The sequence below is a fragment of the Alexandromys fortis genome, unplaced genomic scaffold, assembly GCF_014885135.2.
Source record: "Alexandromys fortis isolate MF-2015 unplaced genomic scaffold, M_Fortis_MF-2015_v1.1 scaffold_4, whole genome shotgun sequence".
Taxonomy (NCBI): domain Eukaryota; kingdom Metazoa; phylum Chordata; class Mammalia; order Rodentia; family Cricetidae; genus Alexandromys; species Alexandromys fortis.
The window spans coordinates 12,534,288-12,561,889 of record NW_026067944.1 but is presented as its reverse complement, the minus strand read 5'-3'; positions in this window follow the sequence as shown (position 1 = coordinate 12,561,889).

The window sequence follows — 27,602 nt, the reverse complement described above, 5'->3', positions numbered from 1 at the left end:
TTTTTACATTGTGAACTTAGAGAAATCTTATCTCTCTAACTTATAGAATATTTAAAATTTGAATGTCAAGACAAGGTTATATATACCTTCATCAGGCAATGAAAGGAGACAGAGACCCACATTGGAGCACCAGACAGAAATCTCAAGGTCCAAATCAGGAGCAGGAGAGAGAGCATGAGCAAGGAACTGAGGACCGCGAGGGGTGCACCCATACACTGAGACAATGAGGATGTTATATCGGGAACTCACCAAGGCCAGCTGGCCTGGGTCTGAAAAAGCCTGGGATAAAACCGGACTCGCTGAACATAGCGGACAATGAGGACTACTGAGAACTCAAGAACAATGGCACTGGGTTTTTGATCCTACTGCACGTATTGGCTTTGTGGGAGCCTAGGCAGTTTGGATGCTCACCTTACTAGACCTGGATGGAAGTGGGTGGTCCTTGGACTTCCCACAGGGCAGGGGACCCTGATTGCTCTTTGGGCTGACGAGGGAGGGGGGCTTCATTGGGGGAGGGGGAGGGAAATGGGAGGCAGTGGTGGGGAAGAGACAGAAATCTTCAATAAATAAATAAATAAATAAATAAATAAATAAATTTTAAAAAATCTTAACATTTATATTTTGGATGAGGTTTCAGAAATCAAAGTACACACGGAGAAATGTGCTGAGTCATATCTTGCCCTTGGAGGTGCACATTTTTTTTAATCACACTTTGACCCACACGTTCTAGAGTTAAGTCCTTGCTGCTTTGTGATTATTTTGTGTTGTCATGTCATTTGTCTTGTTTTAGTAATAAAATCTTACTAATTTCCTGGAAGAACACAATATGGTAACATATAAAATATTAATATAGATCTCTAGCCTTGTCACTGATTTGCTAGTGTTGTTCTTCATCAGTATAATTTTCTTTTGATTTGTGCACAAAAGACATTTCAAGCATTAAAAACTTCTTATGTACAAGCAAAAAGCATAGGGTAAAACATTTTATCAGATTTATTCACTTTATTTTACATATGAATGTTTTAATTGCATGCATATTTGTATACCACTTTCTTTCTTGGAACCCAAAGATGTCAGAAGAAGGTATCAAATACTTGGTAACTGGAACTACCATAGTTGGAAAGCAATATGTCAGTTCTGGGAATAGAACCTTCTTAGTCTTCGGAAAGAGCAACAAGTGTTCCTAACTGCTGAGTTATCACTTCAGTCTAGATTAAAATATTACATAGGTGCATTGAATTTCCTAAATTTTTAACTTTTCCCCAAACATCATTTTAATAATTACCATTAATTTTTTTTAAATATTAAACCTACTTATTCCAAGTTCAAACGCTCACACACATACATACACACGTGCACCCACACATTGAGATGCACACTCTTACCCACGCATATATACAACTATTATTCCATCGAGTTTTTCTTTCTCATATTTCAATCTAGTTTTAGACTAATTTTTCTTTGGATTTTAAGCATATTTTTTCTCAAGCCATATAATGTAGTTTCATCCGGTTCCTGTCTTTTACCATTTTAGCTGCCATTATCATGTTTTTACTTAAAATTGGAAGAAATCCCAAGTGATATCCCTGGGTTCAATTCTGTAACTCTCCATAAATCCTAGTATTAGGCTTTCATATTGAACATAGACTGTCAGGAACTTTATTGTTTCTTTATTATGTTTCTCCTCTTTTTTTTTTTTTTGTTTCAAGAAATAAGAAACTTTGTTTTACTTCTTTCTAAGACCAAGATCTCAGTCTTATTTTCATAGTCATTTTCCCTTTGGACATAAGTAGCTGAAACTAAAATACTTGCGTCTGGTAAAGAAGATTCTGGTTTGGAATAATCTCTAAATTTTAAGCATGTATTGATTTACTTTCCTGTAAAATAGATAATCATACTTCACTAACTTACATGGCTTGCAGGCTTCCCTGACTTTGCTGAGTTCTTTGAGGCACTTGAATGCAAAAAGAAATTGAAATCCGGAATGTTATTACTGTTGTTATGTAGAAAATGATATTAGAATACAGCTGTATCTTTATGCCTCCCTTGGGCCATTGTCCTTTATGGTTTCACGTTGTTCACTCCTTTCTGTGTTAGACTGCCATGCATATAAATTTCATAGCAGATCAAAGGCTACTAGTACAATGCAAGTGCTTGAAACACTCCTGTAAGGCAAGAATTAGATAAGCTCTGTGGTCTCCTCCCCTAAATTTATATAAGGGTCTATTCCTTTCATAAGTATATTTTCTTTTATGGACGTATGACTTGGTTGGCATATGTATAAGTACATGGAGGTTCTGAATGTGTTAGAAATCTAAAATAAGTTAGCTTAAAATCGGATTTTTCACATGAATTACTTGCCTTAGTAGATTGGATGGTGCCTTCTTAAATCAGGCATAACTTATTTTATTTTATCTTTTCAACCATTTATAATAAATGTTTTGTCTTATAACAGTTTTAATATCATTTTTCCAAGTTTTAAATGCAATTTTAAAACATATCAGTGAATGGAAAGTTTACAAATGTGCATATTTTTAGACCAATTTTGAGTCATATTTCTGGAGCTAAGTCTATGATTCTAGGATGTGTTTTGATTTTCATAATTTTTATAGATGTATCTAACTATGTGTAAGGAAACAATGTGCTTTTATATAAAAGCTCTTGGCAAGTTCCTTGAAAAAAACGTAATTTCTTTGTCCCATGTGATTTTATAAAATGTTAACATATACCTACAAATGCCAGAAACGTGTATTCAAAATAAGAAGTGAAAATATTGAGAAATATGTGAATATATTGCTATAGTCCTCAACACTAGATTTGCAATGTCACTTACTTTTAGTACAGCTATTTCCAAAAATTGTGAGAAATTAGAAATATGGTGTATAGTGTAACTTAACTTAACCCACAGACATGTAGCTATGATTATATATTTGGGTTTTAGTGCTGAGAAGGTAACCATTTACATAGAGAGCAATTTCTCTACCACAGAGTGACATACAAACCCGTTCTACTTATTGAAAATTTAATAATTTGAATACAGAAAGTAGTAGTTCATTTTGAAGAGGTGAAAAGGCTGATTTCTGTACACATATTGCTTGTGTTCCTCTTATTTCAGATGCAATTGCTGTTTCAAAGAAAGGTAGCAAGAACAAGAAAAGGTTTTCCAGTACTTTCTTTTTCAAAAATTCCACATCTTATTAGTTGCAAATAAAGCATTCATTTGTTCTAAAGTTTTAATCAATGTACAGGTTCAAACAAAATAAGTGTATCAATAAATGTTTGCTACATAAACTGCAATAGTGCAAATTGTCCTTTCAGGAAGTTAGCCACGATCTAGCGCTAATTATCTATTATACAAACACCATTCAGATTTTATCATATATTTCCAGATTGTCTTCCAAAGCAAGTGAAAATTCAGACTCTAGTGTAATAATCAATTATCAAGACTTTATTTCCTTCAAATTTGTAATGTTTCTTTTTAAATAATGTATATTAAAATTTAAATTTACTCTTGTAGATCTGCCTACATTAGAGTTTGATGATGTATGATCCAAGGCACATGTTTCTGTGATGACTACATTAGCCACTCTACCTTATGGTTTTTCTCATGTGCCATCCTGAGAGGCAGATGAAGTCATTTGCTTTTTTTTTCAGCTATGGTATCTGATCAGGTGATGCAGATTGTCTAAACAGTCTCCCCTGAAGAGTGACTTGGAAAACCCTCTCTACACAGTTTCTGCCTGCTGTTAAATGCTCCTACTTATACCCTGAATTAAAATATCCCATAGTTTCCCTTTAAGCGAATGGGTGAGCAAGATTCAACAAATGTATTTGTAACAATTTAAGTGTACTTTATTATAAGAAAGAAAGCTAGACAGACAGACATATATGTTATGGGTTAGCTTGGAGTTTTTGAGGACTCCTGACCCTTTTTCTTCTACTGGTTTGCCGTGTCCAGCCTGAACACCAGGGTTGGTGTATAGTCTTATTGCAACTTGTTGTGACATGTTCAGTTAATATCCCTGGGAGTTCTGCCTTTTTCTGAAAGGAAACAGAGAACAGAGAGAAGGTCTGAGTGGGAGGAATGATAGAGCATAGGCTAGAGGAAGAGGGGGGGAGGGTAGACTGTGTTTGGGATATATTCTATAAGTGATGAATGAATAAAATGAAAAAAAACATGTGTGTTTATGAGAAAAGAATTTCTTAAAAGTATTTCGACCACATGCTGCGGCGAACTCCCTGACCAGCAGGAAGGAACAGCCACCAGACGAGGATTCTTCTCAAATCACACTTTATTGGAGCCTCTTGGTTGAAGGGAGAGCAGAAAGCAAGGGGCCCAGAGCTCTGAGCTGTAGCTGCTTATATAGGGAGTCTGCCTAGCAACTTTTGATACTTTAACTGCTTTTCTGGAGACCACCAGCCAGAAAGAAAACAAACATCCTTGTCAATTACAGACCACAAGGAAGTTCCCCTGCCGGTCAGGGGGAGTGTGGGCAGCTAGATCACAACAACTCACCCTGTTTTCTGGTGGAAGAACTGCAACCTTTATTATGGTATCAAGCGAGGCTGGGGCCAAATGCCATCTTGTAATGGCAACCATTCAAATCGGCTCCCTGCAACATGCTGCTGAGAGGCCCTGCTGTTCAGAGGTTGCAATCTATCATGGCCCAGCAGCTTTCTCATAGCTTAGCAGCATTTAGAACTCCCTCACCAGGAAGGTTCCTGCTCTCTACCTGGCCTTATTTGGAGAATGTCTCTAGGTCCAGATGCCTGATTTATTTTAAGGAAGAAACTTGACATAGCTTTCTGCAAATATTCTTTCCCTGTATGATAATTAGGTTTATGCTCTAGTCATTTATTAAGTCCATAGGTCCACTAATCCAGCTATACAATGAGAGCTTTCCACTTATTGCAAATTAGGGTTAGTTCTCAGGCTTCCCAGTTCTATATATTTTCTATATATTCTAGATTAAATTTGAGTTGTCTCACTGAAACCATATTCCAGTGGCCTATATACATCTGTATCTCTATAGCTGTATTCACAGCTGTCCAAAACCCTGTACCTACTTCTGGTCCTTTGACCCTCAATGGTTGATGGTCAGCAATCTCAAAGAAAAGGGAGACACACAATATTCTTCCTCCATTTGTTGTCCCACCCACTCCTACACAAACCTCCATACCTCTATCTTTGATTTATCCATTTACTTATTTAAAAAAAAAAACTGTCTTGCAGCAAATCTTCCTTTCCTCTGTCTCTTGCAATCTTTCTGCCCACCCCCCTTTTTTTGTGATGCTCATGGAGTCTTCAGTATAGAATTTGTGTTGTTAAAGGTGTGAATTGGGAACAGTCACCATACATTTTCTTTATTTTAGATTTTAAATTATTCTAGTTATACTTTTCTTTGATGATTTCTATTTGCTTCAAAAAACAATATTTGGTAAGAGCTTTCCCAAAAGTAAGTGTAGATAAAAGGATATCTATTTAGAAGGAATTTCAAAAATATAATGATTTAGAAAATTCTCAGTGATAGGTTCTTAAATTCTTCTCTTTAGTTTCATTGTCTCACCAGCCATGAATAATGGGCAAGTCTGTACTTTTCCACAGTAGTTTTGTACCCTGTAAATATTTCTCACTTGTATTGGTTAAAAAAAAAAAAAAACCACTGATTGGCTAGTAGCTAGGCAGCAAGTATAAGCGGGGGGGGGGGGGTGACTAGAATATGGGAAGAGGAAAGGCTTAGTCTACAGTCATCACCCAGATGCAGAGGAAGCAAGATAACAATGTCTCACTATTACAAGGTACAAAGCTACATGGCTAACACAGACAAGAATTATGGGTCAATTTAAGATTTAAGAATTAGTTAATAAGAAGCCTGAACTAATAGGCCAACCAATTTATAAATAATGTAGGCCTCTGTGTGTTTTTTTGCCACTGAATAGCTGCAGGACTTGGCAGGACAGAAACCTCTGTCACAAGGTTGTGCTACTAGACATAAATTTCCTCCTATTGAGACGGCACTAAGTTCAATTAGGAGTTACACCTTAAGGAATGTCTTCCAGTTAAGGTCATTGTGATTGTTCATAGATATTATAGTTATAAAAGTGTATTGATTCCTTTTTCTCCCTTGGGAACCTGGGTACCATTTTCTGATACTCTGAAAACTATGAGAGCTTAGAGGAGGCTTCTCTCTTCCAAGTCTTATATTAAAAGACAGTAGCATCTTCATCAATAATGCACAAATTATAAATATTAAGATTTCTGCTTTAAATAATCAAAAGTATTCAAAACTAATTTAAAAGTAACATGTAACAATCAAAACTAATAGAGACAAAAACATTCATTTGACTTTCAATACAGATTTCAAAGTAATAATATGTTCATTGCTAGATGCCAGATGGAATACATATACTTTATTCTTTAAATAACTTTTATTATCTCAACTAAAATTAGAAAATTAAGTGTACATTTTAGTGGATTCTACATTACTGACTACCTTTATTTCTTCACACCTAATTTCTATAGTTTAACCCATTGTGTTTTAAAGTTGATCCTTTACTAGAAAGTGAAACAAATAATTTGGTAGTAGTTCATCTAGAATCTCTGTGACTCTAAAATGCTAGCATTGTGTTTTTTAATATATTTTATTTATTTATTTATTTATGAAACATTTATTATTTGTTATTCTTCAAATATTTTTATTCTCCTATATTTTATTGAATGTGTTTTATAAACTGTTTTATAAATAATATTAATATCTTGAACTCAGATAAAAGGTGATGCCCCCATTCACATTAAATGATAGGACATAATTGCATGGAAACAGAAAATATGATCAAATAACTGAACAGTGAATCATGAAACGAAGTCTTGTTGAATCATCTGAGGAAGATAGAAACTGTATTTTATTATATTATAGTTAAGTTTTTGGTGCTATGCCATAAAAGATACTCAATTAACAGAGGTAGAGAGGACAAACAGGTCTGTGAGTGGAGTAAGAAGCAGAAATTAAGGTGGAAATTTTTAATATTACAGAATCACTTAATCAGTCAGTCTTGGAATCTTATATTTTGCTGTGGAGAAGATAAAAGTTCCACACTTTTTATCATGTTTAGCTTTTAGTTTTGTTAAGTGCAGATGAAATCACCTTACCTACTTCAGAAATTTGTAAATGAAACCAGATGAATGTTATCCATTCCAAAACATCAGCATCTACTCTGCAGATAATTGTGCTGAGTAATGCAGATGGAGGATGTGGTAAGGAATGCCATGAGTCACCAATTGATTATTATCAAAAATTAAAAATTGAAAACAACCTCTCCAGCAAAGGCTATCATTGGTGTTTTTTACTTTTTTTTCCGCCATTCTGACAGGTGGAAGATGGTATCTTAAAGTTGTCTTGATTTGCATTTCCCTGATAGCTAAGGAAGTTGAGCATGACCTTAAGTGTCGTTTGGCTATTAGAAAGGAATAAAAATCAATTAAATAAAACAAAACACAAGGAAAACAATTCAGTGAAGGAACAGATCCTCAGAACCTTGTCTATGTGTTGTATTAACTTGGCTAAGGTGAAGTTAAATAACATGATCCTTAGAGAGTTTAAAATCATGATCCAAGTAACTGTTCATAGTAGTATATAAGTTAAATACTGCAAGAATAAAACTGTATAATATATTCCTTTATTCTAAAAGAAGATTTTTTTTAAACTATAGTGAAAAGTTTATAAAGTTGTGAACAAATACTGAATTAATATTGAATATGAGGGAAAATTTGTTACTTTTTATTGCATACAGAAAATAACAACTTTAGTCTTAATCATTTTAACAAACAACATATGATTCTTGATTAAGAGCGGCAGTATTGTATTAATAATAATTTATTAGTGAACTACAAACATCATTTTATAAAAGAAGCTACCTTAATTTGTAGTTACGCCCAGGAAGCCCTTCTCGACTGCAACACGATTTTCCAAAACATAATTTGAGAACGTAAAATTAGGGTACTTTCTCATTCTAGTCAATGAAATATGAAAATGTTATCAATGACTATTAATGAAATGTTAACGAAAGCCCCATTCTACAGGAAAGAATGCAATCCTCCCTCCTATTCCTCTGTTCCTCATCACAGCAGCTCCAACATTGGCATTTGCATGTCTGTTTACATTTTCCTCCATCATCTTAGTAGTTTGTCACTATTTCTTTGCTTGCTTGGAGGCATTACTCAAAGTGAATACATTCTGTGGGTAGAAGCATCCTCACTCATCAGGGCTGTCAAATCCACCACTTCTCCTTTTAGTTATTCTTGTTAGTTGTGCTCCCTCTTCTTTTTCTTACTTAAGATATGTCACTCACTCTGCAGATGCACTGACAGATACTTGACTGACGTGAAAATTTATTCACAGGAAAGAAAAGAACATTTTTGTTCTGATGTTTTATTTTTATCTCTCCGTGCCATCTTTATTTGACAGATTATAAAGCCATATTCATAGTAGAAGCATTTTTAAATAAAGGGCAATTTGCTATATCAATATTTTCTTCCCACTTCTTTCATTTCTCTGGCCTTAGAAGGCTTAGTGAAAATAGGATTTTCACATAGTGACAGCAATCGCCAGAATGGTGAAGAGCCATCTTTCTTGAGTTTCATTATTATTACTATTATTGTTGTTTTTCAATAAACACAAGCAAAAATTGTGTCATCATCTTATAGCATGAAGACAAGTAGATTGGTAGATACTCTACTTTTATTTTCTGTCATGTGCTAAGATAGCATAAATTTCAGGCAATAGGAAATAAAATAATGAAGTGGCTCTACTAAGGACAGGTAGTCATGAGGAACATCATGCATACTACTTTACTTAGGACAGAGTTTCTGTCAGTTAAGGGATACAAAACAGCTTAGTGTAAATAAAATGAGCCCATTTATTGGTTGTCTAATACAGAGTGATCAGCATTAAAAGCATAAACATACAACTAAAAAAACTGTTCTCAGCAGCTTCGTTTATATATATTTTTATATATGCACTATCATGCACCTAATAAATATAACAAAGAAAAATTGGAAGTGGTCAGAGGGAGAGTTTGGAGGGACAAAAATGCAATTCCATTTCTATTAAAAACATTGGAAACATGATAAGTAAATGATGTTTTACATAAATTCTTTGGGAAGAGAATATAAGTAAAAGTCCCTTTCTTAACATTTGACAGCATTCAATTTGTTTCATTAAACATATTAGTATTTCATCTGATTATTGCATATTTACTGGGCAAAGAGTCAAAGAATGTGAAAACAAAATTAAACTTCTGCCATTTATACCATGTCTATTAGAAGCCAAACTATATCGTATAGATTTTGCTGTATTAAACCACACTTTACATTTTACATGCATTTTTTTGGAATTTTATATTTTTAATGATTTGATTGAAAGGATGAATTGCTAAGCTGTGTCTGAAATGTGAGATGCCTCCTCCTCCTCAAACAGAAGAAGGCAATGAGAAAAAAGAAATTTTATAAGTAAGCAAGTAAAGTTAAACTAAGAGCTCAGAATTGATTCCTTGAAGCAAGTAAGCTATTCCATTAGGGAGTAAACATGTAAAATTGCCAAGTCTGACAGCTTGTCCTTACTATTTATATATTAACTGTGCCAGAGATACGGTAGTGTGTGTGTGTGTGTGTCAGTGTGAATGTGTGTATGTGTACTGTACATTTAATATTTATCTACAATAGTACTCAAGCTTCTTATGCCACTCTGTTGCATAATTATGTTTAATATATATTCTGCTATAGTCAATCATTTCCTAATCCAGTTGTCATCAGAGAGACTTCATCCAAAACAGATGGAAACAGATGCGGAGACCTTGAACCAAACCTTAGGCGAAGCTTAGGAAATCCTGCTGAAAGGTGATGACGGATTGTAAAATCCGAAGTGGCAAAGAACATACCAAGGAAAGCTGCAGGATCAACTAACACGGGTTCATAGGAGCTCACAGAGTCTCAACCAACACCCTTAGAGCATACATGAGACCAACCTAGACCCTATAGACATATGTATGTGATAGTGGTTTATTTTGGCCTTCTTGTGGGACTCCTAACATTGGCATAACAGACTGTCCTTAATGCTTGCTTTTGAGGGCCTGTTCTTCATACTTGATTGCCTTGCCCACTCTTAAAACAAGGTAGTGTGTTTGGTTCTACAGCTACTTGATATGCCATCCTTTAATGATATCCATGGGAAGCCTACCCCTCTCTGAACACAAAAGGAGGAGGAGTGAATGGGGTAAAGAGGGGATAGAGAGTGAGAATAAAATGGGAAGAGAGTGGAAGGGGGAATTCAATCAGGATGTAAAATAAATGTATTAAATTAATAAAAACGACTATACTCCTTTTATCTATACTTCAGTTAATTCAAATAATATGAAATGAATAAATTTCACAGTTCCTTTCAAGGTTTAGTTCACATCGAAAATCAACACTACAGATTGTACTCGTGCCACTTGTAGGCTATGCTTTCAGTTTGTCTTCTTTTCCTTTTGCAAGGCAGTTCACAATTAATTTTTTTCATTCAAAAATTTACACTACTTCCCCTCCTCCCATTCCCCTCCCGCTCCCCCACTCACTCTCATCCCTCCCCCTCCCTCCTTAAGAGAGGGCCGGGAACCCTGCCCTGTGGGAAGTCCAAGGCCCTCCCTGCTACATCCAGGCCTAGGAAGCTTTGCATCCATACAGACTAGGGTCCAAAAAAGCCAGTAGAAGCAGTAGAAACAAGTTTCAGTGCCTTTATCAATGGCTTTGCAGTCAGCCCCCATTGTCAGCCACATTCAGAGAGTCCGGTTTAATCGCATGATCATTCAGTCCTGGTCCAGATGGAATGGTGAGCTCCCATTAGAATAGGCACACTGTCTCAGTGGGTGGACCAACTTCTGGCGGTCCAGACTTCCTTGCTCAAATTCTCCATCCTTCTGCTCTTCAACCGGACCTTGGGAGCTCAGTCCGTTGCTCTGATGAGGGTCTCTGTCTCTATCTGTAGCCGGACGAAGATTCTATGGTGATATTCAAGATAAATAAACCAGGAGGACAATGAGTCAACTCAAGAATTTTCTATGTGTCTAAAGGTAAGCAAAATGTTGATTTTGACTTTTTCACTATTAACCACTTCTCTGCAGATGTCTCTATGCAGTTTGAATCAAGCCATGACATTTAAAAAAAAAAAAAACTGTTTAATTAAATGTACTTTTGGAAATGCTTTCTGTGAATCTTAAATTATAAGGTATGGTCCATAATATTAAATATTTCATACATGGCAAAGTTATCCTGAAGTCAAAGGAAAGAGCTGAACAATAGGTGTCAGCGGGTAACTCATAAGATGTATTCAATAAGTGCCTCAGGTTATCTGGATAAGGGGAAAACTATCATTTCAAAATTATATTAGGAAATTTTACACCTAGGTTTTATAGTAAGCTTACATATATTCTTTCATATTATTTTATTATTGGTATCAAATCTTTCCATTTAGAAATTAAATTCACTATTTTTTTAAGAAATATGTTGATAGTATTACATTTCTGTCTATTTGTGGGCTCTACCGAAGGTGGTCCATAAAAGCACCAACTTACAAATCAAAACCCACTTTCACATGATAACGTACACTTCCCAGTATACTGATGAGTTTTCTTGAGGAGTAAATTAGAAAAACAAAAGCAAACTACCCACTTATGGAAAATGTATTATTAAATTCACATAAAACTTTCTTAACTAGGCCCATTCTCCAGTGACTCCTATTTAATTGCTTACCACTGAAATGTTCTGTGATCATTTACAATCTTTTCATCAGTTCAGGTTTTCATTCAAAAATAAAAATTTCCTGGCCCAAACAAAACCCAGGATGTCTGTAATTCATCTGCCAGAGTTTCTGAATTGTATCCAGGGTTGACAAAGGATTGATACTGTCAGTCAGCTTTCTAATTAAGGAAAGGAACAATGTGAGAAGAAAAGTTGCAGATGGAACTTTTTTTACTTTCAAAGTTTTAAATATGGATTCTTGTTATGGGGTGATGTGAACGACAGAGAAGGAGATGATTATGAAAAAAACATTCAACCTTTCCACCCAATATTTCAAGTCTTTGGACTAACAGCTGTCAGGTGAAATCCAGATACTTAGGTTTGAGCCCTAACAAGTCTTTCACATGGAAGTACCAAACATTTTTTTTTTTATTTTATAGAAAAACCCAACTATATATTCTTGTCTATGAACTACAAAATTACCTGATTAAAATAAAACCTTATGAATATAAAATTCTGCATCATTAGAGTGAGATGCATTTTAATTGATTTTAAAAGGTATGCATATGTTTTAAATAATAATTTTAAACTGCTTTTACCCTCTTCCAATATAATTACAATGTTAAAAGTATACCTACTCACTTTACAGCTACTTAGAAAAATATGTGCGGTATTTTAAGTAAATCTTTCATATTTAAATAGGTTTAATATGAAGGAATGCTTAGTTTTAATTTTTGTATTATGAAGACTGTTAAATCTAGATAGGCAGAACGCATGTCATCTAAGCATTAAGTAGTCCACAGAAACTTAACCTACTTGTGGGGCAGTTTTAATGTTATTTATAAATCTGGTTCTTACATAAAATTATTTGACCGACATCTAAGACAATCTAAGAACCTATTTAGTGTTAATGGAATGGTGAGAATGCATGCACCTATGCCCACTTCTTCCTTTCAATAAACATTTCAATCAGTTTTTATATTGTCAATATCACTGACAACATTAGGTCCATTCTCCAGTGACTCCTGGACAGCCATCAGGACAGATGTACAAAGTTAATAGTGTTTTGTGATAATCAAAATAAAATGACATATAGCTAAACAGCTGTAGTTTCCGATGATACATTGCCATGAAGATAGTCAGTGTTCAGGATAAATAATTTAGGAGTTTGAAGCTGAGAGTTAAGGAGCACCACATTGAGTCTTTACTCTAGGGAGCAGAAGTATATCTGATAAAACACAAATAAATAGGAGACACTAATTTAGCACACGGAATAAAGTCTTGAAGTTCTTGAAGCAGATATTGGTGTAGTAATAGCTAACACACTAACTGCATGCTACACGAGCAATGCTGAGGAGCACACAGAAGGACATGCAGTATGCAGGGGTCAGATGCATTGGGAAAGCTTAGCCTCTGGTCAGGTGTTTATAAGTTGTTTTATAAGGAGTCAGACCTTAAAGCAGGACTTTAAAAGCTTTCTTCTGTGATATTTTACAAAGAAGGTGATGAGAATCTGTGCAAGTCCTGATAAAATAGTGAGAGGTTAAGCATTTGATACAGAAACTGTTCAAGCAAAGCTCTGGAGACTTAGTTGCCTTAAATAAAAGGATTTCTGAGACAGTTATAGATGTTAGCTCAGAAAGAGCAGATCCAGGAGCAAGTTCTCCAACCACCAGCAGCCAGAACAGATAGCATTCTAAAATAAATCTGCTCTGCCTGAGAGGCAATAGCATTTTTATCATGACAATTTGGGAAATGAAAGTATAAATTATTTACATGGAACCAACTTTATGTGTAGAATAAAGGGAGGAATTAGAGAAAGCAATAGGCTGCAAAAAGCAGCAATTTCTATTACTGAACAGACTATCCTTAACCATCCAAAATATTCATCTAAATCCCCTGCTAAGAGTTATGAGGCAAGGATTCCGGAATGTGGAACAATGGGTTTTGTTGCTGGTTTGAACGACAGCTGTAAACCTTACCTTTTCTTCTCTCATCAGCCCTCTTTCTGTTCCCTGAAATAAAATTTACAATATCTTGATATTTGTATTTATTTTACTTTTTTCTTTGTTTGATTTAATACATGTTTTGCAACTCTCTCTCTCTCTCTCTCTCTCTCTCTCTCTCTCTCTTTCTCTCTCTCTCTCTCTCTCTCTCTCTCTCTCTGTGTGCCTAGTCCCTGCAGAGATCAGAAGAAAGAGTCAGATCACCTAGAACTAAATATATCTATGGTTATCGAGCAGCTTGTAAGTGCTTAGAACCAAACCTGGAGCCTCTGGAAGAGCAACAACTGTTCTCAATTGCAGAGCCCTCCATCCTGTTGCTCAATACTTTTCTTTGCTCAGGGAGGCATGTGTATAAGAAAATAACCAGCACATGTTGACAAGCAATTTCTAAGGCCATTAGGTTTGACAAATTAAAAGAAAGCATTTGAAGAAAACACTCAAATGACTAAAATAATATCTTCTTAATTTATTATATTAATTTTCCTTGCTTTTAATCTTTTTTGCTTAAAAACAATGAGTTATGATCATATTCCCTCCTGTTTCTTTATCTTAACACCTCCATTCCTCTTGACACTCATTTCCACATAGACTCCCTTTCTTCCTTTCTTTATCTTCCTTCCATCCTTCCTTCCTTCCTTCCTTCCTTCCTTCCTTCCTTCCTTGTTTCCTTCCTTTCTTCCTTCTTTCCTTCCTCCCTCCCTCCTTCTCTCCCTCTCTCTGTCCCTCCCTCTTTCCCTCCCTCCCTCCCTCCGTCTCTCCCTCCATTCCTCCCTTCTTTCCTTGATGTGGGATTTCCCTCTGTATGCTGTGATTACCATTAATGAACAAAGACACTGCTTTGGCCCTATAGCAGGGCAGACGTTAGATAGGCGGGTAAACTAAAATGAATGATGGGAGAAAGAAGGAGTAGTCAGAGAAAAGCCATGGAGCCCCCACCAGAGTCAGGCATGCTGAAACTTTGCTGTTAAGCCACTGCCATATGGTGAAACACAGATTAATAGAGTTAAGTTAAATTAATATGTAAGAGTTATCCAGTAAGAAGCTAGAGCTATTGGGCCAAGCAGTGATATAATTAATACAGTTTCTGTGTGATTATTTCAGTTCTGGTCAGCCGGAATGAACTGGCAGCTCCCTACAACATTCCCTTCCTTTTTTTTTTTTTTTTTTCTTCTTCTTATTTTGGTGCTGTTATGGTATGGTAGTCTTGTGTAGATAGCCAGAGCTGTTATGTGATCATGATTGCAATGGTTAAAACTGTGTTTCAAAGACCTTTCTCCATCCTACAGCACTTTAGACTTTACTACCTTCCTTTCTGCAATGCTCTTTAGACCTTCAAGCCAAGAATATGACAGTCAATTCTGACTTTCTTAAGATGTGTAATAAATAGCAATTATCTTTACTCTGAAATAAAGTACCAGACTGCATTTTCACTCAATTATTGTTTAGTATTAATTAGGGAATATTTCTTTATTCCTGATGTCTTACTCTCTCAGTCCTCCAGTAAGCACCATTCTATATAACATTTCCTGTATTACCTGTTTAGAGTCTACATTTTTTATAATACTATATATTGGTGTGTGTGTGTGTGTGTGTGTGTGTGTGTGTGTGTGTATGTATGTGTGTATGTGTGTGTCTGTGTGGCTGTCCTGGTTCATTTGGTATGACTTCTAGGTCCATTACTGTTGTCACAAATAGTAAGATTTTATTTGTTTTCATTGTGTTTCTGTTTCTTCTTTAGTCGTCCTGTTTAGGTGTTGTTGTTTGCTTTATCACTCATGACACAGAAGCAATCTAACAATGTCTGTGACCAGTATTCATTATATCATTCTACTACAACTAACTAGAATTAAATAAATCTTTTATTGCTGAAGTCATTGACTATATCAGGGAGTAGCTTAAAGCATTTTTTTTTAATTTTCTTTGCTTATATACAACCCTTGTTATCACTTTATTTAGAGCATTCAAGAATGCTTAGTGAGCTTGTGGTCATTAAATTTGTTGTACATGGAAACAAGTTGTACCAAGATTTGCTCTTGATAATATTAGAAGCATAGTTTAGGATCCTTTCTAAAATTCAAAAAGTCTTAATAAAAATGAGTTTTGTGAGTATGAGGAGGGGTGTCCTTTCACATAGGCATATCTATATTCTGTATATGAATGTAAGTGGGCATTCTGCATTTTATGGTATTTGTGTGCATAGGTCAAAGGACAATCTAGGGTAGCAATAATTTTATTTGACCTTCTTTGTCATAGGTCTTTGCTGCTGTTTTGCCTGTATGCTAGGCTGGGTGCTCTGGAAGGTTCTGGCCATTCTATTAGTAGAAGTTTTTGCAATATACTTTGTTTACATTCACTATGCTTTCCCCTTACTCTTCCCAGATACAACCTCATCTGCCCTTAACTCCCACTATTCTTCACCCATATTTAATACTTTTTCAGCATCAATTTGTGATGTCCATGAACTTTTGAGTCTGCAGACAACCACTGGAGAACCATTAAGGAAATGAAGACACACATTAAGGAAAACTTCTCTTCCTCCCTGAGAAGCCAGAAACTGTCCATAGCTCCGCAGTTAGGAGTTGGGATCATGAACCAATTTCCATTCCTTTCTAGAATGTTAACTAAATATAATACTGGAAGTCTTATGCAAACAGTCACAGATACCATTAGTTCATAAATGAAATTGCTTTGCCATGTCCAGTAATATTGTTTGTTTTGACTTTTCTCAGCCCTCTCTTTCCTATACTTTTTCTCTTGCCTCTTCCAAAGTTAGCATTGTTGACAGAAGAGAAAGTGTCTATGAATCTTTCAAAAGCCATAGGTCATTAATAAAACAGGAGTATATTGTTATATTATCTAATCTTCTCTATAGCACACCTTGATGGTTTGGTATTTTTACTGGAATCAATTTTTAAATCTTTTTGTACATATTTTTATTAGGTCTTTGAAAACATTCATTATATGTTTTTATTATATTCACCATATTCAACTCCTCTCTGTCCTCCTCTGAGATCTAGTCTCTTTCTTTCCGTGACCACCCATTTTGTGTCTTGTTCTATTAGTCAATTAAATAATTTACTAATTTATATTTTCACTCATCAAGACTAATTGGAACTACCTATATATTATTGGTTGTGTGTTCTTGTATCACAGTGTGAGTAACTTAGCAGGGGTAACACTGACTCTCCCTCTCCAAGCAACTAACAATTATCAATTCTAGATACTGTTGCATTAAATCATACAAAGACCAGTATAAGAATTTTGACCATTTTTCTAATTGTTGGCCAGTGAGTTTCCATAGGTGTTTAAGCATTGTGGGCTTATGTCATTTCTCTTTATTACCCTCCAGAATTTCATGATAAGACATTATTGTTGAAGATACCATACAACATAGGAATATCAAACTGATTCTTAGAACCTCATCTCCACTGTATACATTCTCTAGTACTAGAAGATGTTATAGACCTTACAGGATGAGAAAAATTCATCATCAGTCATTCTCAGCTTTCAATCCTGTGAACTATATTAACATCTGGGCTGGCAAGAAATGTCTATTGGTGAAACAGTGGCAGCATCCTTATGAGATAAGCAACAGCCGTCTCATTGAGTTGAACACATGTTCCAAAAAGGGTATTTATTATCTGGCATCCTTGTCAGCCCAAGAACCTATGGCAAGAAAGGTCAAAGGCTCTGGAAAAGAACATATTACCCTTACTCAGCTAGACATAATACTGACTACACATCTGATGACTTCTCCCCGTCAATTAAAGCATTTCTTAAGACTCAGATATGTTTTCCACTAAGTATTAACACACCAGACCTGAATTTAAGTTGAAGATTATAACAAATTAAAGAACATCAACCCAAAATTGCACATCTATATCATAAACCCTTTCCCATGGATCATTTCTGAGAATTAGAAAGAAAGACTTCGAGAGATGGTGTAGTATAGAGGTTGATGAAGAAAAGAAAGGGTGTGCTCAGAACACAACTGGGGCACGTGTGACTTTATGCAGAAGCTCAAGGTAAGCTCAAGTAAGAACAAATTCCAACATAGAGAGGAGAGGAGAACTTGAAGTTTCAAGCCTGGCCAAAGAGCTATTATTAATTGATAGATGCTTTGTTATTGAACACACTTTGTTATGCTATTTTATTAGAATTTAATTGCTCCATCTACTAACATAACTCTTTTAACTTTGTCTAATAATACTGAATTTAGATCAGATTTTGTTCTATCAGATTTTTATGATCTTTTCTTTCTTATTAATCATTAACATTCAACATGTCCTCGTTAGTGTAATTGAGATAATTTTATGTAATTGCAGGTGCAGAATGATAGAAGTTTTTTTCCAAGTTATTTCACTCATAATATATCAAAGAAAGTTGTAAAACAATGTCATGGTTTTAATTGCATAAATGGGAAATTTTAATTTTTAGACTAGAATAAATTCTTTAGTCCTTACATAACTTCTCAAAATGAAATTTTTAATACAGAAAAAAATATTAACTGATTTTAATTAGCTTTCAATCAATTAGCTTTTTGAAAGATAAAAGTTTTGTTTTAAATTTTACACATATAATCATGATTTTATGCATTAATTAAAATTTCAAACTATATATTTACAAGAAATATGAACTAGAATACCTTAGTAAAATTCCACTCCAACTGTGATATTTCGGAGAAGTTCAACAGGAATTTATATTTACAATATTTTTAAAGTATTTTCCATTATAACAAACAATTTTTTAATAATCAAATGATGCTAGCTGGAAAAGAAAGAAAAATCTCTCCGGATAACATTTTAATCTATCAATACTTATTTATTTTAAACAACAGAAATAACTTTGGTGGTTTTTAAAAGTTTGTATTCTTAAACATCCCATCATCCCCAAAGGTAACACAATTATAAAATGTCAAATCTTAAGAGCGAATCCTCACAATGCACCATTAGGAGATTTCGGCAGTACTGAGAGCTGCTCAGGTTAACCTGCCAACAGTCCTATTTGCAAGTAAAATTCGCCCTCTTTCCTAATCATCTGCTGGAGAGCTGATTATTTCCCATTGATGTAATGTGATCTGCCAGCCTCTCAAATGTTTTTGTCCTTCCTTTAGGACCATCTCAGATTCATTAGCTTTCCATCTGACAAAGCCAATGAGACTATCTGACAGCCATAGATGAGGAACAGTCGTGCCTCTAAGAGACAAGAGCTTTCCAGGAAAAGTTATTTTAAAAAAAATATTAAACAATGGATACCATATATTTAAATGCAAATTTATATATTCAAGGAGCAAAGACAAATATTCACTATTACTATTACTGAAAGAGTGTAGTTTTATTTAATTTTAATATGAGAATTAAACAATTTTGTTTTAATAAATATGGGTACACTATCCTTTCTAAAATCTTCTGCATTCTTCTCATCAACAAGCTGACTTCTTTAATCACGTCTAGATAATAATGAAAACATCATTTTGATCATGATCCTGATCAAATAGCACTAAATAATAGTGTTTTTATATTGGTTAGCCTGAAACAGTGTATGATATACACTTTATTTTAACATTGGTACAAATTAGTTATAATTTATAGACAAATTTTTAAGTTAGAGTTTGAAATTAAATCCTCTATTGCAAAAACTATTAATTTAAATGTTTTTACAAATTAAAATGAACTCATTAGTAACCTAAACTAGCCAGAATTTGATTAATAAAAACAGTTTCAAAGTATCTCTAATCAGTTGTAAGGGAAATAAAGTGTGCAAATAGTTCATTTTAATATGAGCCTGCTTGTACAAATTATCTATGTGGTGAGGAAATTTCAAGTAGCCTTTCATTATAGCTGCAGTTCCTCAGAAACTGTGTTGCATTGGTAACTTAAGATATTTATGTCATCTGTCTGGAAAAACCCAAACCTCCAGACTATTTTGATTTTGAGGCAAGCAAATCATTTGGAAGGGCATAGAATCTTACACTCTGTCATAAATCTACTTAAAAGAACTAAAGAAATCCCATGGCTTTATGTTTTTTGTGCTGGCACTTTACACCCAATTATAAAGAGATTCAGAAGCATTAAAGGACCCCTCTGGGTCACACAGCTATTGCTCACACCTGAATTTGAATCCGATTATTCCTAAGGTTTGGCTCTTCCCTGTTCCTCATACTGTGTACTTAACCATTCCGTTGAGTACATTCCTAAATTGTTATTTTCATCATTATCATTATTATTAGTGATCAAAGAGAGAGAGTGAGAAACAAACTGGCAACTTACCTATGACATATATGAAACAGTGTTAAATAATTTCAAATCAGACCCTTTAAATCACTTTAAACATTAAATTGTGAATTTGTATTTGCACTATGAACATTTTTTAAAAAATGAACACCCATTATTATATTATTATTTAAACGTACAGAAAATAAAAAAAATTCATTATAATGAAAATTGTGAATCATGTGCTAATAATGTTTTGTGTACATATATATATATATATATATATATATATATATATATATATATATAGTCCAAATGTGCATGTGGAAGCCAGAGAAGTTTAAGCGTTATCCCTCAGATGTCATCCAATACCTTTGTGAGATAGAGTTTTTTACTGCTCAGGAAATCCGCAAGTAAGCGTGACTGTCTGGCCCGCAGCTCCAGATATCTATGTTTCTCTGTATCTCCAGAAATAGGATTTCAGTCATTTTCCAACATGGCTGACATTTAGAGAATGGCTTATTTGATTCAAACTCACATGCTCCACATTGTGAAACAAGTAATTTACATACAAAACTATCTCAGAAACACTGTAAATGATGTTTTGATATATAATTTCAATGATTCCATACAAATCACAGGGTGGTACATGTGTGGAGGTTTCATATAAATCTGAAACTTGTACTACTGTATGATCCAGCTAAAGTAATTCTAGAAATGTATCTAAAGAACTCATTCCTACCAAATACATAGGAACATGTTCGAGGTTTTGCCAATCTACTCAAAAAAAGCAAAAATATGGAAGTAGCCTGAATATCCAACCACTGGCGAATGGGTAATGACAGTATGGTTCATATACACGGTGGACTTTATTCAATTATAAAGAAAATTTAAACTTAGTTTAGGAAAATGGGTATAACTGAAAAATAAGATAAGACAGGCTCAAAAAAGGTAAATACAATAGATCTTCACTAATTTGTGTTTCCAATTTACAATTTCTAATATTTGTATATTTCTATTTACGTGGAAGTGAATAAAGATCAAAATTTAGAAATAAGCTCATGGAATGTGGCAAAATAGACCTAAAACGAAAAGAGGATAGAGAACAATGGAACATGTAAGATTAGAAGTGTGAAGGGGTGGAGACTGGGGGTGAGTGTGAAAGGCTTTAAGAGCACAGTGATGGGAGAAGGGTGATTGGAAAAAAAGAAGGAACAAGTTCACATATACACACAATTAAATCATAAAAATTAGAAAAATCAAAATAAGTAATAAAAAATTATAAAATCACTCGGCACGGCAACACAAACATTTTCCTAAGGGGAACTTTGTGAGTGTAATTATCAGGCAATTAAAACAAAAATACATAAGAATAAATAGCTGGAAGAATTGGAAGATTATTATAAATTCAATATGTCACAATGAGCAGAACCTAAGATCGTCAGAGGATCAAGGTGCATCCAAGATGTCTAACACATAATTTTCATCACAGAGCCATGAAGCTACCTTCTGATTTTTACTACTGTCCAAGTTGGATTTCATTATCTGAGCAAGGCAAAATAGTAAATCTGCAGTGAGAAGTTAGCCATGTTATTCTTGATATTCACATGCTTAGAACAGTTCATATAATGTTAAAAACATCAATGAACTTACAGTGTATTTTATACAGTCATACAGAACATTTATATGTGTGTATGTGTGCAACTATGTGTATTTATATATATAATCAGTAGATTGAAGAGAAAAATAATGACCAAAACACATTTTAAATGATGGCCTGCTGCACGAGCCATTTTAAAAGACAGTAAATGCCAGTCAACATATATAAGGGTTGTATCAGCATTGATTGTTGTTTAATATTGCTTTGTCGTATTTTACTTTTATCATGTTTGTGCTACAAAAATGACAGGAAAGTTATCGTCTCAGACTATGTTTTAGAGATAATAACCCAGAGGAATTGGCTCCCATGATAAAAATCTTAAAAATATGACTCCTCCCCATAATTCTTCTATACCCTTGTTCTTTTATATTATTCTTGTCCCTTCTTGTTTTCTGCAATTGCTTAACATTGCATCACAGTTTTATTTGTCTCAGGTGGACATTACTTACCAGTGCCAGATTACCTTTGGCTTCCCTTGCTATTTCTTTATTTCTTTTGGTCTGCACTAGATCCATGTACTCGGCCATAAGCAGGAAACAGAAGTCTACAGCCAAAGTGGCCTTTCTGCTCCCTGTGTACACATTATAAATAGGCTTACAGCAAGGTCAGTCAGCGAAGCAGTGGCCACCTGCTCACACACTGAGAACAAAGTCACCTTTGCAGTATGCAGGAAAGTTCTGTCTCCCTCTCTTTCCCTATCTGTAGGGAGAAACCTCTCTAGTGAGACCTGGAACGGGACCTTCCGAGCATGACAAGCCAGTCTTCAGGATACCATGCTGCTCCGTGGCTAACACCACTGTTTCACATTGCTTCAGATTTCAACCTCTCACTCATCCAAACTGCGAAGTTAAGAAGTTGAGTTTAGTTGTACTGTTACCTTTTCTTCAACTTAGTTCACATTGTGTCTTCAGTCTTTCTTGATATTTATGAGGGCAACATTTCTCAGCTGTCTGCCATTGTTTTCAATGACATAGTATGTACTGAACTGAAAAGGACGCATGACCATGGAAAGTAAAGTTTCCTTATCCTACTTAGCTTATCATGTGCTCCTAATAGTCTTATTTAATACACAATTAATAAACTTTTACTTGCATTAAATATGGGGCAATTGGATTAGATTTATAGTAGTCTAAAATGAACAAACAATCAAAAAATGAACAAGATAGTTCATGCAATGGTCAATAGAGTAAATGACAAGAAAAGTCAGATGAACCTTTAAAACAGAAACAAATAATAGAAGCCCTTATGTGTATTTCTATAGTAATCAGCAACTTATTTTAAAAGCAGAGAAAGTAGGAAAATGTGATTTGTGTCTTACCAAAGACGAGCCAATAAAGTTTATTGAGTCCATAAATTATTTTATTATTTATATGCAGTTAAGTTCCACACAAATTGTATCAATTTGATATTTAAGTTCCTTAGAAGTAGATAATTTAAGGTTATTATTTCATATATCCACAAAACTATTTCTTACTAAATACAATATAATGAATAATTATCTAAAATATTTTAAAGATTTATACAATTTGTATATATGTCAGATTTATTTATTTTTTAACAATTTAAGAAAAAAAATAAACCATTTTCCATAATGGCATTATTAATCATAATGAGGAAATGGATATTGTTAGGATTTTCTATTCTGTTTAAGCTTCTACTTAGAATTATCTCTTGTCTCACCAAATGACTTTAATATGGAAAATATGTTATAGATTTGATCCATGCTTTTGCATTTCTTATTTAGCCTTCTTTAAATTACATCAATCTTCTACCTACTTTCTTATCCCATTTTTTAATTATAAATGTAGTGGTTATGAAAGAGGAAAAGACTGTCAAATAAACTACCATTAGTTTAATTTGATTATGAGTTATAAATAGTTTTGCATAGTTTGGCTTAATTTACAATAACTGTAACTTTGAAAAATAAACTGAAAATTTAGAAATGGAAACCAAATTAAATGCTAATACTTAGAGAAATAATGGAACTTTTTTAGTATGAACAACACAGCACTTTTCTTTTTGTTTCCTATTTGATATTTCAGTTCTTTGATCAGAGCACAGAAATGTGTGTGGAAGTTGATCACACATTCGAAAGTCATTTCCAGATCATTTTATGTGTTCTGGTATAGCTATTTTTTTTTCTTGTGGATGTGAATCAAAATCTGTACAGCTAATACACATAATCATAGTTGGAACCCGTGACTTTTCATAATAATAATGATTATTTTTTACATTGCAACCACATAGTACAAGACTAATATTTTAGAAATCACAAAGAATTTACTCCGGTGAAGCTACTGACAACAGACCCAGGCTACACTGCACATATGTCATAGCTCCATTTAGGGAACTTCCCCTGAGCCTTAGTTCCCAACATAAAATATGTTCAATGTCCACATGTACATTTCTGTTTAAATTGAAAATGCTTTACTTGTATGTAAGAGATAGTGTCTAATCCTATCAGTGTCTTGACGCTGATAACACAGAGAATATTATTATCATGATGAAAAGACTTTGATAATTTGAATGACTTCAATCCTCTTATGTAACTGTGAAATAAATAGTCATAATGTACTAGGCCATTCTGTTGTTGGAGACCACTTGTTTGTTTCCGGCTGCCCAGACTCAAAATAACCACACAGAAACTATATTATTCACATCACTGCTTCAACAATCACTTAAGTGTATCACTAGCTAGCTCTTACATCTAGAATTAACCAATTTCCGTTATGTTTTATCTTACTGCGAGTCTCGTGGCCTACTGGCAAGGTTCCAACTGGCAGCTCACGTCTTTCCCCTCTGGTGGCTACATGTTATCTCACTGACCCCACCTTCTTTCTCCCTGCACTCAGTGTAGTTTTCCATGCCTACCTCTTTTCTGTCTTGCCAGAACCAAGACAGCTTCTTTATTAACCAATGGTATACACCGCATACGGAAGGGAATCCCACATAATCTTTTCCTCCTGTCTGTCTGGATGCAGTATTTTCATCAAAATTAGTTATTTTGTGTACAGGTCTATGCATCTTATTTTCCGAAATAAAATTTTGCAATATGTAGAGTAATATTTGAATATTTTTATTCATAGGAAACACTGTTTGGATCATTGGTTACATCTTTTGAATTATCAGAAGTGTCTTCCTCAAATATTTGACTTTAATTTGGTTTAGATGAGAAGTATTCAATGACTTTCCAATATACAGTAGATTTGATGAATGACTGGGTACCTTATTGTTACCCTGTTTCAAATTATTTCTTAAACATTTTGAAGTTTAGGATATAGAATACCAGTTATTTTCTTAGGCTCTCTATGTTAGTGGCTGTGAGACTAAATATTCCTACATTCAGTCCACAATACCATCTATCTTTGCCTTTCTTTATATCAACATGCAATACGATTTTTCTACATGCCTGCCTGCTATACTACTTTCAGAGCTCTGTATGAAGTTGAGAGTATATTTAATTATTCTTAGCCATTATACATGGAATTGTCTTCTGTTTCTCAGGTAATCATTAGAAATCCATTTTTTCTTGTTTAACTTTAGAATTGTCTCATGTATTATCTTTTCCCTTTCTATGAATATGAGTATATTTACAAATGTCCCTTTCTACCACTCTTGCCAAGTGATTATGTGGACACTCCTGACAATGATTAAGCTTAGTGCTGGTACAAATACATAAGGTAAATGGAGGTTGTTAAATAATGCGTTCTTTTTTGAGACTAATTCTAATGTTAACATCACAGTAAATACTAATTTATCAGATACTAATCAATCATCACTGTGTGTAATTTACATGGAGGAAATGAGCAAGAGAGTAAGGAAGCCTTAGATATCTTAAAATCAGAAAATCAATGAAAGAAAAGAAAGTATAGTTAAATTCACTAACAAGCATAAAAACGCTGCATTTAAAAATGATAACAGCTCCTGTAAGGTAAAATCTATGATGCTGTCAATACAATTTTCTCCAGTTTCTTACATAATTACACAACAGAGTGTTCTTATCTTGATTTGCCCAAGATGAGTCCCTAAGTGAAAAATAAGAAGTTTAAGAGTAAATCTCTATGCAATTTCTCTGTTTCTACCTCTGTGTTTCTCTTTTATATTTTATGCAATATTTTTCATATTTGTGCATGTATAAATATCTGAATGTTAACACCAGGATTTATATGTATTCAAGTGCACACGTGTGTACACACATGAGCATGAGGGTATAAGACAATCTCTGGTTCCATTGCTAAGTAAAAACAACATCTATCTTTTTTAAAACAAGCTCTCAAACCAAGTGTTTACTAATAGGGGAAGAGAAGTTGGTCAGCAAGCCACAGTCATATTCTAGTCTCATCTCCCCATGCTGGGATTAGAAGCATGCATCCTCATGACTGACACTTAATGGGAACTTGGGTCATAGAAATTAGATTCTCATTTTTTAAAGGTAAGTCAGACAACTATTTCCTTAGCCCATTTTTTTTCAGCATCTTAATTACCACATCTCCATTTTTTTTTATTTTAAGATTTTTGTTTACTCCTTTGTCTAGACTGTCCTGCAGCTAGTGACTCATCTTTTAATCTCATCTCTTCCTCCTAGTGCTAATTAAAAGCTTTTGCCTCCTCATGTCAGAGATCTCTAAGTTTTAATGGAAGGGGAAGGCACATAGGTTCCTGAATGTCCAAATAATTTGCTCAGATCAACTGCTATATCACTCTTGGTTATGTTTTTCTTTCCATATTTTACCTTTGATATAGGGTCTCCATGCATATCCACGACTGTCTTGGAACACACTCTGTAGATCAGACTGACTTCACATTCAGAGAAATCCATCTACCTCTGCTTCTCCAGTGCTGGAATTAAAGATGCATGCCAACATTTTCATGCTTTAGTCAAGTTTATACTCTGTGGTTCCAATACCATCTCAGCAGATTTATGCATAATCACACATATAGTTTAGAATGAAAGATTTATGCCTAGTCTTCTGAAGCCATTCATGAAAGTATTTATCAGATTAAACTTTCTGAGGAAGGACAAAGGCATGTATGATAAGCTGGAAAATTTTGGTTTCTTCATCACATTTCTCCTTCCAATTTGACTAACAGGGTATCATTGAAAAAACAAAGTCTGGGGCCACTAAAGCTTCTTTAATATTTAGTATAAACTCTGTCATAAAAACAAAATAAGTCATTTTACAGAATCGTGTTGGCATTTTACAAGTGAAAATTTAACGCTCTTTCTTCTTTCCTCATGCATTTTGTTTGCACAACAGTCCAGCCTCTTTCTTCCTTTGAATGCACCTCATTAATTTAAGTACTTGAAATATTTTTTTTTATATTTGTCTTACCTATTCATGTAATATTCAATCATGTAAATAAGTTTTTAATATACCACCTTATTATACTTAATCCACATATACTAACTCTTGGCAGCTAATGATTGTAGTAAGAAAAATTGTTATTTTCAAAAATGATAAAATGATATAGCCATTGATAAGTTGCCCTTGGACCAAAAAATAAGCTCCCACACCATCTTGACAAGAAAATCTAATTAAACTCTGTAGATCAGACATAAAAAGAAAGCATGAAACACGGAGGGAAACTTGTTGAAAATAAAGGAATGGTGGACAAAAATAACTAAATCCTGACATAAATTTTGGAATTATGATAAAATAATATAAACAAATTTTAACTTAAGAAACAAACACTATTTAGTGGTTGTGCAAAGGTTTAAAACTGACCGCAGTAGAGTTATAATTAAGTTGTGTTCCTTACTTGATACTGGCATTAGAATGTGCAAAGCCATGCATCTTCCTAGCCAAATAATTCTGAGGAATACAGGATATTAATTACTTTATCTGACTACAGTATTTGGAAATCAGTTAACTGGACTTGTGTTATGACACAATTTAAAGGAAGTTAATGAATGGGCCGTCTGATGTGGGAACCCCTTCAACTCCTTCAGC